This window comes from Calidris pugnax, unplaced genomic scaffold (genome assembly GCF_001431845.1).
Source record: "Calidris pugnax isolate Ruff unplaced genomic scaffold, ASM143184v1 scaffold107, whole genome shotgun sequence".
NCBI classification, from domain to species: Eukaryota; Metazoa; Chordata; class Aves; order Charadriiformes; family Scolopacidae; genus Calidris; species Calidris pugnax.
In genome coordinates this window covers 1,402,574-1,417,488 of record NW_015090901.1, presented here as the reverse complement: position 1 = coordinate 1,417,488, position 14,915 = coordinate 1,402,574, and the positions used below count along the sequence as shown (strand labels likewise).

General features: G+C 39.7%; 1 protein-coding gene across 1 annotated transcript in view; it reads left to right on the top strand.

The window, feature by feature from the left end:
• The window catches only part of SHANK2 (SH3 and multiple ankyrin repeat domains 2), a 407,914-nt gene that overhangs the window by 19,654 nt on the left and 373,345 nt on the right, over positions 1-14,915 (top strand). Inside the window, exon 2 of the mRNA XM_014948851.1 lies at positions 3,110-3,181. The gene's annotated coding sequence lies outside the window, so the exon portion shown is untranslated. The remainder of the gene's footprint in view (positions 1-3,109; positions 3,182-14,915) is intronic.

The window sequence follows — 14,915 nt, the reverse complement described above, 5'->3', positions numbered from 1 at the left end:
TTAAGAGAATCCTTTTGCAGGAACAGAGGAGGAGCCAGTTGCTTGATTTTCCAATGATGGTGTCTTTGTCCACCGTGTAACCTCACCCAGCCTCATTAAGAAGTCAGTATTAGCACTATTTAATTTGGTTTCCATGAATTTGTGATATACAAATGCTCTCATTTAAAGAGCTTTTTCTAGCTCTTGGCAAAGCACTGGTTTTCACATTGATTTTCATATCCTTAGGGTTAGCTCTGGAGAGTACGGTGGAATTCAAAATACAGAATGGAGTCCTGTCGCTGGGTAATTTTTGGGGATAAAAGAATTTGGCATTCAAACAGAACAAACAGCTGGCATTCTCCTTTCTTCCACAATGAAGTGCCAAAATTCCCTGCAATGAATTTCTGTAGCCTTTGTTTTTGTGGGGTATTTAGTAGCTGAATGCTTAACATTTATGTTGCTTTTGTTAGTTGTGGTGTTTACCAACAAAGTCCCCAAATATTTGCTTAAGGTTCAGGCAATTGCTGCTGATAGACCTTTAGTAAATCTTAGCAGTATCTATCCAAAATTGAATGAGTTATAAATCTTTCCTGAAACCAACAAAGCTTTTGGTTTTTGAATATGTTGAGCAGATTTGTCAGTATGTGAGAGCAATTTTGGAAAGTTTCACCTCTGATGGATATTTCCAGGCCCAGGTAATTCTTCCTCCACTGGATCTGTTTAGAAACAGCTGCTGATTTTCATATCCTTAGGGTTAGCTCTGGAGAGTACGGTGGAATTCAAAATGCAGAATGGAGTCCTGTCGCTGGGTAATTTTTGGGGATAAAAGAATTTGGCATTCAAACAGAACAAACAGCTGTCATTCTCCTTTCTTCCACAATGAAGTGCCAAAATTCCCTGCAATGAATTTCTGTAGCCTTTGTTTTTGTGGGGTATTTAGTAGCTGAATGCTTAACATTTATGTTGCTTTTGTTAGTTGTGGTGTTTACCAACAAAGTCCCCAAATATTTGCTTAAGGTTCAGGCAATTGCTGCTGATAGACCTTTAGTAAATCTTAGCAGTATCTATCCAAAATTGAATGAGTTATAAATCTTTCCTGAAACCAACAAAGCTTTTGGTTTTTGAATATGTTGAGCAGATTTGTCAGTATGTGAGAGCAACTTTGGAAAGTTTCACCTCTGATGGATATTTCCAGGCTCAGGTAGTTCTTCCTCCACTGTCTCTGGATCTGTTTAGAAACAGCTGGTGCATGAGAAAGGGGTGGTTCAAAAGTGGGAGCAGTTTATCCTGTCTCTCAGAGATTAAGAAATCTGTTAGGTTAGTAGTTGATTTTGTTTTGCTTTTAATCATCTGACTTCTTTCCTTGTGTGGATTCTGGTTTTTGCCTTGTGGAAAACAGCTGATAATCTTTCCTTACCTACAGGGATGCTCTATGAGGGGAGTGGAGTGATAGGACAAGGGGTAACGGTTTTAAATTGAAAGAGGGGAGATTTAGATGAGATCTCAGGAAGAAATTCTTTCCTGTGAGGGTGGTGAGACACTGGCCCAGGTTGCCCAGAGAAGCTGTGGCTGCCCCATCTCTGGAGGGGTTCAAGGCCAGGCTGGATGGGGCTTTGAGCAACCTGGTCTGGTGGGAGGTGTCCCTGCCCAGGGCAGGGGGTTGGAACTGGATGATTTTTAACGTCCCTTCCAACCCAAACCATTCCATGTTTCTACCTTTCATATGACATTCACAATTGTGGAGATCATGTTTATATCTCCTGCTCTAAAAATGTAGCTTACTCCTACATGGTACAAAATACAGTAGTTCAGTGTGGGAAATGTCTTTAAATAGCTTTTTGTTGATGTTGTTGTTGTTGTAAGATAGTTGAGCAGAATTATGTAGGTGCTGGAGACAGATTTATGAGTATTTTCTTCCTACTCAAACTTTTTAGATAGGTTATTTTTTGTAAAATATGTCAAACTGTTTAAAATAATGAGTTTATATACACTGAAAACATATTTAAATATTTAAGTATACGTGTACATATACGGATTAACTATTACTTGGATGTGCACAGCAGGAAGGGTCTAATAAAGCATAGAATAAAGAGGGGTGAATTTGAGGTGAATTCAGTTTTTATTTATATTGGAGTAAATGGTGCGGTGCCGATGATGTTCACAGAATTATCCTTGAGTAATTCCAGTTTTACTTATGGTCATGTTCTGTATCTTCTCTGGAGCTGCATGACTGGTTTACACTTCTCTTGTGTCTAATAAAGAGTGCCTGTTTAGACTTCTAAATGTGGTTAGAAGTAACAGATGTAACATAATCTAGTGTTACTTTTTGATGGAGCGCTGTACACCAGAAAGTAAAAAATTTGTCAAACTTCCTTTCTTAATGGAAATCTCTGGATTTTTCACCATTTATACCTGTAAAAGGAAGAAATACATGATAAGCAAAACTTTGTCCAACATGAGCTTCAACCTGTCAACGAAGGCAATAAAATTTGAGCCTACTCATACAAACTTCAGAGTTTATCGGTGAGCTACAGGCCAGCCCTTAATGTGCGAGAGCTGGACTGTGATGCTCAGCACGTGTCTGCTGATTTGGGGAATCTCTTTGGGGCATTGGAAACAGCAGACCCTAATTTCTGCATCTCAGGTGGACTTGGGGAAAAAACCAAGCATCTTGCTGCTCAAATTGAGGTTTCTCAGCAAATGCACATGCCCAGGACGCTTATTGCTTCGACAAGGCTTAAATCAAGGAGGATGTCCGTGGGGAAACAACAGAGCAGCATCTTTCACCTTCTGTCAGATCTGGCCTGAAATTATGTCTTCCTTGATAACCAGAAGAGCCTGTTTTTTTTCCTCTGTACTGCCTTCATGCTGCCAGAAGCACTCTGAAGTGAAGTTATGTCATGTTCTCCCCTTGCAAAGCTATGTGCAATATTTATATTACAGCATGAGGAGTGTGTTGGAAATCTGTAATGTGATAAAATTCCTCTCTTTCTTACCAACTAACATATCAAAATCCCCTTCATGCCATAAGCATTTCTGCTTTAAAGATTTTAAATAGGGTCGCCATTAGGTCACTGAATTTCTTTCTCCACATATCAGTCTTCTTTACCTCTTTATGTATTTTTTACAGGAATCTGAGATGAGAGAGCGCTAGATTTTGATTTGAATCTTGACACCATTGCTCTCACCTGTGTCTTGACAGGTAAGTGTGCCAAACTAATTTTCTAGAGAAATCATTTAAATTACTCACGGGCAACCTACAGTTATAGCCCAGGACTTTTACTGTGTGTCTTGCTGGATTCTGCTGAGGTGTATTTCAATAAGCAGGTGGTCAAAAATTCTTGAAAAACCTGCTTGATCCCCAACAAGGAAAATATTCCTCATCCTGCTTTACTGTGTTAGGTGGATTACAAAGAATGATCTCAGAGCAGAGGAATTTCCAGCTTAACTGTAGTCTGTAGTGAAGACGGTTGGCAGATCTTGTTAACTTTTATCCTCATGCATAACAGGTCGCTTCCTCCTCCTGCCCAATACACTTTAAATATGAACTAGCAGATAGGCTAATGTTATAGTATGTCTTGTATTAGACATGTTAAAAAACCTATTTTTTTTTTTCTCTGGGACCAGTTTTTAATGAGTTCTCTGTAAACCTGCAACTGATAGATTTGGATAAAGAATTTTTTGGATTTTTTGTTCTGTAATGCCCTTGTCCTACAATGAAGTGAGAACTGCTGCACCGGTGAGTCAGTGTAGACCCTCTTGTCATACAGAATGAACATGTTACTTGTGTCTTTTTTTTATTTTTACTGTATCTGAATGCTGCATTTTCAGTGTTTTCTATTCAAAAAGGCTTCTAGTCTCTACATTTCTTTATTTTATTTTATTTTTAATCTTACCTTTTCTATAATTCTTTTGAAACACAGTTTAAAAAGTTTTGGTTGTACTCCAGAGACTACTTACAACTTTTTATGCAAAACCTTTTCTTAAACTAGAATTATTTTAATGGCTTTCAATGCAGTCATTACAAAATAAGTAGAAACTTTAAACTCAGAAATCAGAAAACTAGAACAAAAAGAACAGTGATTTCAAATTAGGTTTCCTTTGGTACAGCATGGTACTTCTGTATGATCTGAAAACTAAAAAACTAATTTTCTCTGTGATAAGAGAAACTGAAGGTGCCTTTTCTTGCATTGGCTGCTGCAGGTGTCTGTGTTAATGCACATCATGAACACAGATCAAAGATAAGATGGTGAATCCTAACAGCATCTTTGGATGAGCGCTGGAAGGAGAGTGAAAATACAAAAATTATGTACAATGTGTGAAAGGGATTGCTGTGAAGTGTGTGGTGACACGAAGTAGTATAATTTGGAGCAGTAGTCTTTGAGACAGGAGACAAAGATTTAAAAAAGATGTGTAGCTCAAAGGCCATTACAACAACAAATTTCTAGCTTATCAGGCATTTACCAATTGACTGTTTCCCTCTGTGGCAGTGCCACTGTCAAAGATAAATACCCATGCCAATCAGAAGAGAAGGGCAATGGTACAGAAACAGGTGTGTGAATTTAGATTTTAAGTATTGTATTTGACACTGCATTGAGTTAATGTGAATAATTATGTTTTGTTGGCTGCAACGTGTGAGTGAGTTTGCATTTGGGGTTAGGAGCTTTTTGAGAAGCAAGCTGGCCTTTAGACTACAGCATGGCCAAAGGTATCCATCAGAGCCCACTCCTGATAAGGGATATACTTTGAGTTGGATACAGAAGTGAAAAAGTGTGGTTTGTGAAAGGAAATGTGTGAAATAATTCTAAGAAGGGGAAAATAAACTTAAATTGCTCAATTTTTACATTATTTGCTCAGCGCTACTGAACTGTTTGCGGGGAAATGGAAAGACCTCATCAATGTATGGCTGAACCACCTCTCAAAATAAATCTGTAGCATGAGGGACAACAGTTACTCAGAGCTTTGATGATGTATAAACAATGAAATATAGTTTGAAATATCAAGGTGGTTGTATAAGGCCTTTGCTTACTTTTTCAGTCTGGATAGTTGTTTTGTTTTGTTTTTAATGTCGTTCTTTCCCATTTACATTCCTAGCAGTCCCAGTCACTGCAGATGTGAAGAGCAGACATTCATGACTGAGCACACCGTGCTGTTTCGTAGCGAGCGCCAGCAGTGACAGTGATGTTTGATACAGGCTGTAAACACTCCTCTGCGCTTTACGTGCTCGGAGTAGTTAGTGAAATGGAACTTTCAGCCCCGTTCTGTGGTTTTCTTAAAAATATTATTATAGGTCTTTAAAAATATTATTATCGGTCTTCGTTGCACATGTGGTTTTGAATCTTTATGTTAGTTTTTTTTTATTTTGGTTTGCTTTTTCATACCTAAATATATTCAACAGCCTTTATTACAATATAGAAAATATTATTGTTATGTATATATATATTTTTTTTTAATATAGCAAACATTATTTTATATGTAGCCTTTCTGACTTGCTCTGATCTAATGAGCCTTCCTCAGACTAGAAGATGGGGGATCCAGCCCTGCACCCTGGGTGCCTGCCTGGAGCTGGGCAACTCAATCAGCAGCCTGGGTGCTGCTGGAAGAGGAGATGGTCTGTGGACCATCCCACCTTGCCCAGTCCTCCTGCCAAGGCTGTGGTGGTACAGCACTGGTTCCCAGTGTGCCTCGTGTTCTTGCATAGCAAGAAGAGGCAAGCCAGAATGGTAGGAAATGGAGCTTTCAGGGATTTTGGTAGCTGCAGGTTTGTGGTGGGAGAGAGCAGCACCCGGTGACCTATCTATTGGGTGGAAGGTTAGGAGAGAACACGAAGTCTTGTACAAAAACCTGAGGAGGAGCTGGTGTCTCTCTGTGACCTGAGGAAGAGACAGAAGTTGTCAAAATTATGAAGTAAAAATGAAGGCTTATAAGAAGATTAAACTCTGAAATGCTTCCAGTACTGCAAAAGGGCCAGAAACAGTCACTCAACTTTTGAGGTGAGGCAGCTAGTGATGGCAAGTGTGGAAAAAAGACCAAACAACCCCTCCAAAAACAACAATTAAAAAAACCCACAAAAGCCAAAAAAACCCAACCAAACAAAAAGCCCCAAGAACCAACCGTGAGGCAGACTAAATAAAATCCATGGGAGAACGTGAAACAAACTCAAAACCAATGGCAAATCTCTTTTTAATGCTTCTTTCCTTTGAAAGTGTGAATTGAACAAAATCTATTGCTAGTTTTATATAAAAGCTGAAAAGGAGGGGTTTTCTCGCTCTGTCTCTGCCTCCTTCATTCCTGCAAACAGCAAAGCAAAGAGTTGGGTTCAGTAAAGCTCATTAATGGGTATGTCCTGAAGGATTTGGTTCACATGATGGGCTTAATTATTTCCTTCCCTGCACAGCTGCAGTACAGGGTGAGCAGAGCTGCCGAGATGCTGCTCTTCTCTTATAATGAGGTGCAGGGGTAGGTAGCTCCAACAGCATCTACAGCAGCGTTTGGAAATGAGCTTTATGTAGAAATTGTTCAGGTTAGTAATGCATGTGGAAGTATTTGAGCAACGAAATAGATAGAAGTTAAGCAAAGCGAAGGGTGCATCTCATATGGTCACTCCATGCCCCAGTTTTATAGAAAGCTAAGAGTCCTTTCAAGCGTGGTATTGCTGCTCATCGTTCCTAGAGGAACACAATCCCACTTGGGTGGCCACCACAGAGGTTTCTGACTCAAATCCTCTATCACCAGCTGCTCGATACCTCTGGACCATTTAGTTAGAACTTTTACTAAATACTTACTAATGGCAGAAACTGCTGTTAGCATGTCTGGAGTTCCAGAGATGCAGTTTTTTATTGGGAATATTTATGATTCAATCAAGATTTTTTTTTTTAAAGTGTTTTTATATTCAGTTTGCGTATCCTGATTAGACTGGGATAATTTCCATGGCTGGAATCTCCAACGTATGCTTTCACAAAATTATAAATGGTAATGAATTCACTTAATCAGGCCTTACAGGAGTACAATCAACATGAAATCTAGTCAATTAGAAATAAATCGGTTTAAAGTATTTCTGGGTCTCCAACAACCTCATTTTTGGACTTATATTACCTATTACTGAATTAGAGACCCACATCAACAGGTAGAAATGACATTTTGTGAAGAAATCACTGTAAATGATCGAAACAAATCCAGAACTTTTGGTGATGCTGAACTTTACGTGAATCTCTGTTGTAAACTCTAGATTCGACTGTTTATCAACCTATAAATTCAGTCAAATGGGCACAAACTTGAACAGAAGAAGTTCCATCTAAATATGAGGAGGAACTTCTTCACTTTGAGGGTGGCAGAGCCCTGGAAGAGGCTGCCCAGAGAGGTGGTGGAGTCTCTGTCTCTGGAGACATTCAAAACCCGCCTGGACGTGGTCCTGTGCAACCTGCTCTGGGTGGACCTGCTCTGGCAGGTGGGTTGGACTAGATGATCTCCAGAGGTCCCTTCCAACCCCATAGCATTCTGTGATTCTGTGCATGGCAGAAGGAAAATCTTTTTTGCTGTGAGGACAGTCGGGCAGAGGTTGTGTAGCATCTACCCTTGGAGGATTTCAAGACCTGGATAGACCTGGAGCAGCCCAAGCAGATCTCATCACTGGAGCTTCTCAGAGCAGGAGGTTGAACTGAAGACCTCCAGAGACTCTTCTGATCCAAATGACTTGAGAATTCTTTGACTCTGAGGCACAACAAAGAATCCCCATTATTGTGTTCACGGAAGCTGGCATTTATCTTGATTCTGGATTGAGAGAGGGATCCTTCAGAAAAACAGTAAACCAGTGCTGTGCTCTGAGCTCTGTCTCTAAAAGAAAAGTACTGTAAGCAGTTATCCCAGGGTGATTTAGCATGCTATTTATTTTTAATATGAAATTCCAAACTACAGCTGGCATTTAACTAATGAAAGCTTAAAGAATTTGTTATGAATCTTTCTGTATTTTTAAACATCAGTATTCTTTATATTTTTTGTTTCCCTGCTTCTGTGTGATAGTTGTAAACATGTATCTCATTCTGTTTTCTTCTTGCCTAAGAAGTGATCTTTTGTTTCTTGAGCTGTTTACTTGAGGTTATAATTAAGTGTTGGTAGTCAGTGAGGAAAACTGGTTCATTTCATCAGTTTTATTGTGTCTTCATTGCCTAAATTTTGGCTAGATATAATTTGGTAAAAATGAGTTTCTTATCTTTACAAGGAGTTGAATCAAAATCTTAAAGGTCAAGAGAATAACTTATTTCTCACTTCTTCTGCAGAATCAGTGGGCTGCCTGGGTCATCTTGGTAGATCCTTTAACCTTTTTGAGCCTGCAGATATTTTTCCCTGGTCTGCCCTCACCATCATTGTCCATGTACGCAATCCTAACGAACGTCCTTAATTGTGCCATGAGCACAGCCTTTTTTCCAGAGGCTGGAGTGTAAGTTAAAGCCCAATATTAACTTTCCTTGGGTTGGAAAATAATCAGGCAAGATGCAGGTAAGATCAGCAGTGTGCCTTTTTCAAAATTTCCTCTGGAAAAAAATCTGGTAAGTTTTTCTGCAGTTGGGATAGGAGAAGCCCAGAGACCATCTGTCACTGGGAAAGAGGGATATTTGCTGCAGACAGACACAGATGGGTGTAGAGACAGTGAGGAGACAGCACGTGGCTTTGCTTACACTGGAGTTTGGCTAAACCAGGGGCTGGTCACCTGCCCTAGTTCTTCTACAGTGTGTGCATCTTTTCTGGGTCACCATTTGTTTGTTGTTTCCCTCTTGATTAAGAAAAGAAGTTAAGTGTATAAAAGCCAGGTGGTTCCTTCTGCCTTTCTTCCCTCCTCTTACACAAGTTGCTTTGGTGTTCTTCTTCCAGGGCTTCTTCATGCTCAGTAATTAAGGCAGCAATGGAACTAGATGTTTGTTTGCCTTATATATTGGCTTGTGCGTTGCCAATGTAGTCACCAATGCTGGTGAAAAATAATGCTCACAACTTGACCTTTGTTTGTACAACTGCTTCTGCTCTGAGATTTCTGGACCCTTTTATTAGTAATTCAAGTGAAACCTGACTATAAATGAAGCTGAGCAATGACCCTGGTCTCTGCATTTGACAGCTTGCAAACTGCTTTAGTTAAGCAGATCTGTATGGAGAAAAACAATAATCTATTTTGTGGAGAATTTCTGTATTTCAAAACTTGATTTCTTTGGGTTTTGGAACAAAACTCCCGTATTTCAGTGTCCTTCCTAGAGCACTGCACAGGAGTGGCATATCCTGGAAATCTCCAACTGCAGAACATTTTGGTGTGGGACTGCCCCAGATGTGCAGACCTGGAGAGTCAGAGATCTGTGCCCCCAAATCCCACCCTGCAGGGTGCTAGAGACATTGGGTACCCAGTGTCCTCCACAAACTTCAAGGGTGTTTCCTGCTGAGTTGAAATAAAACTGAATTTTTGAAACTAAACATGAAAAAAAAACCCCAACACACACAGCGAGATAGGCTAATTGAATTTCTTTCAACCAGCTCTTGGAGAAAGATAACTCATTGTTTTATAAGAAAATAGAGCATATATTTGAAGCTTTGCTTTTTTAACTGATATATTTGATTAGAGTAATGCAAAGAATGAGGCTATTTTTGGCAACACAGCAAATAAGTTAAAATAAATAACATAGCCCCCATCAGGATTGCACCTGAAGAAAAGTCAGGTTGAATTTTATAGCACACTCTAAATGCTAACCCATATGTAAGGAGGAGAGGGAATCTCCTTCATCTACTCTCAAGACCTGATCTAATCTATGTAACAGGACAACAACAGTGCTTATCTGTTAACATTTAATTATATTTTTATTTGAACTATCACAAAAATGTTTTCCTTATGGATAAAGAGGAAAAAGGTTGATAAGCATAAAATGCAAATTAACAAGCAACTAAGCTGCTTTGTCCGCCAGGGAGATGAACCCGAGGTAAATATGTTCAACAAGCTTTGAATTTTTTTTCAAATTCCTCTTGTAAATCTTTTTAAATTCTCTTATGTCCTTTCCCTTCCAGCATATTATAATCTTTTTGATATTTACGTAGTTGAGTGCAAGCAGAGGCTGGAAACAGAAAGGCTAGAAGATAAGATTCCTTGCCCTACACACTTCTGGTTTGTAAGGAAAATTTCTAGGGAAACACAAATGAGCATTATATCCTTCTTTTATAAAGAGATAATGACTTTTTAAAGTTGAAATGGTGTGATACTTCCACATGACTCAGAAAACAATTCATAGATACTTACTCACATTGTATTGTTCTCATTTTAGATCATTGAAGGGGATTTTTATGTTTTAATTCTTTTTTTTTTTTACATTGCTGAAGTTTGCGACTTTGAAATGTGCAGTTCCTATATGCAGGTATGCTTCATGACAGTGAATATTTGTAAGTTGTACTTTGCACTGGGGACAGAGTCAGTGTGACAGCTGAACCTGTAGGATGTTTTCCTGCTCTGATACCTGAATTGCTGTCATATTACAAAGAAATGCCTTATTGGATCCAGAACTGCACAAACGTGTCAATGTTTCACGTTGCTTTTCGTAACTTGCCTTGGCTGTTGTTTTGCTCATGAATATAACTTGCAGGGGTCAAGTCTTGTTGGGGCTATTCCTAAAGTAATTCTGTTACACAGAATCACAGGATAATATTGGGTTGGAAGGGACCTCTGGAGATCATCTAGTTCAACCCCCTGCCAGACCAGGGTCACCTAGAGCAAGTTGCACAGGAACGTGTCCAGGTGGGTTTGGAACGTCTCCAGAGACTCCTCCACCTCTCTGGGCAGCCTCTTCCAGGGCTCTGCCACCCTCAAAGTGAAGAAGTTCCTCCTCATGTTTAGATGGAACTTCTTCGGTTCAAGTTTGTGTCCATTTCCTCTTGTCCTGTTGTTGACTGCAGTGGGATTACATACGCGATTGATTTCCTGTGCAAGATATGAAATTGCTTAAAAAAGATCTCAGAAGGTTGCTCTATATACTTTTGCTCCTAGTGGGATCACCAGTATAAAGATTATATGACAGATCAACCCTACTTGCTTGGAAAGGGGTATTTACTTGAATTTATGAGTCTAAGAAGACACATCTCAGATTTGGGATGCTGGTGAACTTTGGTATCTGGGATAATATGCTTGGTGTATTTTCTTTAGAAGTTTTGTTGTTTTTCATCATATTTGAATTAGTCATTGAGTTGCTGCTAATTTAGCTTCTTCTGCTTAGTATCTTTTTTAAGTGTGTGAGAATTCTAGATTCATATATCCTGAACAGATGAATTTTCGAAAGGAAAGTTGTTTTTACAAGTAAGGGCATGCGACTGCTGGAGGATCCAGTTCCTTATTTAATACTTCAAAGCTCATTATGATTTCATCCCAGGTAAACTATAGTATCCATTGCAGGCAATATTTAAAGAATGACTTATGAGTACTGTTGTTTGTTAATATACTGGAAAATGGAGGTTCTACTAAATGTACAATATTAGAGGCCATGTTAAAAGCAACTATGGAAGCGAACGGAACCTAGAAGGTACCTGCCTGGGGCTGGAGGGACTGGCCATAATTCCTTGTCTGGAAGAACGACCTTTAAATAAAGGTCAGGGAGAATTGCACTGGAAACCTCGCAGGTGTGTGAAAGAAGGCACTTAAGATATTATATTGCCAGTGGGAGTTGGCCTTTACTGTAAACTTCACTTTGGTTAACATTTGTAAATACTTGCCATGTTTCCCCTAGTAGTATGCTTAAAATCTATTTTTTTTTTCAAGATTTGTAACCATTTTAACCAACCTGACTGTGCCGCTTGGTGCTACATCTTTACACTTTGTTTGTCTTTCTTCTAGCATGTTGTTCTCTCATGTCGAACTCCTACTTCAAATGCTTTTCTGTTTTCTCATGTTGAACTTACACTTCAAAATGTTTTTAAGCTTTTTCTGCATCTGCTTCTCTGCCTGTCTTCTGGCCTTGCTTGTTCAGTACAGTGAGTTGCTTGTCTCCTGTCTTCTTTGTATCTATCCTTCCCCAAAATCTCTCTTTGCATCCCTCTGATTGAACTTCATCCTTTCCGCGAAGATACTGTGACCGGCTGAATAGTTTACAAGAAAAATAAATACTGAGTAGAACAGAGAGAGGACAAAGGAGAATTTTAGCATCCAAAGCTGCTTGGAAACCGAAGAAACTTTCAGAAAACCACCCTGCACTCGCAGGAACAGGTTGTGCCTGTGTAGATTTTGTATGTGCACAGGAGTGCTAATGGAGTACATCTGTTTTTAAAAAAAAAAAAGAAATATTGCATTCTTACAGTCTGATCTTAAGACCCACTTTAATCATATGATGTTGCTATTTAAGACTCTAAATACCAGAAGTTAATGGGCTTTAGCCTCTTCTTGGCAAGTCTGTGCTGTGCAAATATATATGAACAAGGGATAAAAAGCTGCCTCAGAAGTAAGGGGCACGTTTAACAATTACTTCACTCAATATTTTTCTTTTTTTTCCTTAAAAAAAAATGGGGAAAACAGTGTTACTCTTAAGCCTTTTGGAAAAGAATTTGTTACCTGTGCAGATCAGCCAGCAAAGAAATCAAAGCCAGCATAAATCTCCCCTTAAACTGGGCAGTAAGAAGAATCTTCTGGTGGTGCCGGTGAGAACAAATGGATATGATCATTGATTTTTCAATACCAATTTCAAATCAATGTTTAAGATTTGAAGTAAGAGATGCCACGCTGAGAAACAACAGTTACAGAGAAAAGTGAAGGAGGAATTTACTGGGCATTCTGGTACGTTAGTACTTATGCCTCAGCACACATCCTCTGAAATATTTATTTGGGTGTTTCAGTTATTTAACAGAGAGATCAAAAATGCATTACCAGACAGTGTCACCAAAGTGAATTTAAGTGAAGGACTGGTGTGTAGGGAATAAAACCATAATTATGGAGGTTGTGAACAGCAAAATATTGTATGATTAAATTTGTTTAGGTAATTACCACAGAGGGGGATTTTTTAGGATAATGTGCAAGTGATTTGATTTTCTAGCATTTTCTTCCACAGAATGCAAGTGCTTTAGAGAAGACTCAAGAATCAGTTGACCCCTTTTACAGAGGGAGATCAAGGGAACTGCAGGAGAACAGATTGACTTCCTTAGAGTCTTCATACATGTCATCGTTCTTTACTTTTCAGTCTCCAAACCTAACATCTATACTTTTAAATAAAATCAGGCCAGGAGGTGCTCCTTGGCCCAGAAGTGGCACGAAGTGGACTTTGCTGACCCTTGGATATCTTCTGAGCCTCAAGAAAGTAATTTTTTGTGATTTAGACTCGTGAGCTGCGTTGCAGGGAGTCATTTCAGCAGGATGAAAACCTGCAGAGATCTGAGATCACCGAGCCTGGTAGCACCTCATCGTGGGCATTTTCTGGCACTGACCAAAGGACCGCGCTTGGGGACATTCCAAGGGAACGGTGCTTCCTTTTGCTGCCTGACCACTCTTTTTCCTAGCAGAATGAAGATAGCATTGAAGTCTGTGCTGGCTCTGTTGCAGAAGTCCCTCAGGACTGCAGCCCAACCGGTGCATCTTCATGTGATGACCCATCGAGGCCAAAGCTGCCATCTTGTCTGATGGGTCTGGGAGAACAGGGAGCTCCAAGTGCCTCGTCTCCCCTGAGATTTTGCGATGGGCTGGGTCAGCACATCCTTGTGCACATTCTGTTGTAATTCTTGTAGATGTATTCTTTTAGGTTTTGCATTTACCTGGATGAATTTTGTATCGGTGGGTTTCAGTAAGCTGTCCTGTTTGGAGGTACAGTATTTGGTTCCGAATAATCACGAGATTTTCAGCGGAGTTAATCAGATGCCTGTATTTATGTAGATTTCTTTCCTGTCACTTAGGCAGTGATGTCTCAGATTCACTTTGCGCTGGCAAGCATTAATACTGCCTTTGGAAAAAAAGTGGTTCTGCCCTTTTCATGCCCTGGCTGTTTGCTTCTGGCCCTCTGCCATCTTTCTCCTACTGCTTATGCAAACATTTGCATAGTGATCCAGTTCAGAGATGTGATGGATGCTGAAACTAACCTCCCAAACCAAAAAAAGTTGCTTTTTAACCTGGATCAATGCTTTGTTCTGCTACGCTGTTGGTGCTAGTGCAGAGATTAAAGCAGCCTGGGGGCAAGAGTGGAGTGGGCTGGAGGGTGAGGGAGGGTGGCATCTCTTTTTCAGGTTATTGCCAGCTTTAAAGTAAAAGTGTAAGAGATTGAACCCATCAAATTGCAAATTGCCCATTGGAGTTGGTCTTCAATTCAGATTTTCTTCTGCGCATCCTTTTCTGCAGAACTCTGGAGGGGTGTGAAATACATGGTGCCTTGGGATTGTACCCCTCATCTTCAGTCCTGTCTGAAATGCATTTTTGGCTTAATGTTATTATAATTAGAAAAGGCAATGCTTGATCTTCTCCAGCATTTTAATTTCGTAACTTGGCAAGCTGGTTCTTGAGCTGATGTATATAATCCTGAATAAAGCTGCAGAATCCAAGTGTTAGTGGAAGGTTTCACACAGATGGAAATCCCTTTCCTGAATAGTTGTTTTTTTTTTTTTTTCAGAGTTAATTATTAAATACCTCATTCTAGCAGTTGCTGTTATTCTAACAGGAAACTTTTCTCACAGTCTGGCTAATGGCATTACTCAGCCTGTAACAATGCTGCCTCTGTAGCTGGGATATTCCCACAGGTACATTTTTAACTCATCTGACAATAGCAGTCTAGAGGGCTTCTCCCTGCAGGCAACAGGGCTGTTATTGTGCAAATGAATGTTTGTATAAAAATAGATTGTTCTTATCATGACTAGGAGCCAGGGACCCTTGAATTTGAAACCTTGCTCTGAGGTCTGGCCTCGTTGGCCTTGTCCAAGGCATTTGATGTGTCTTCTCCAGCTGTATTTTAGAG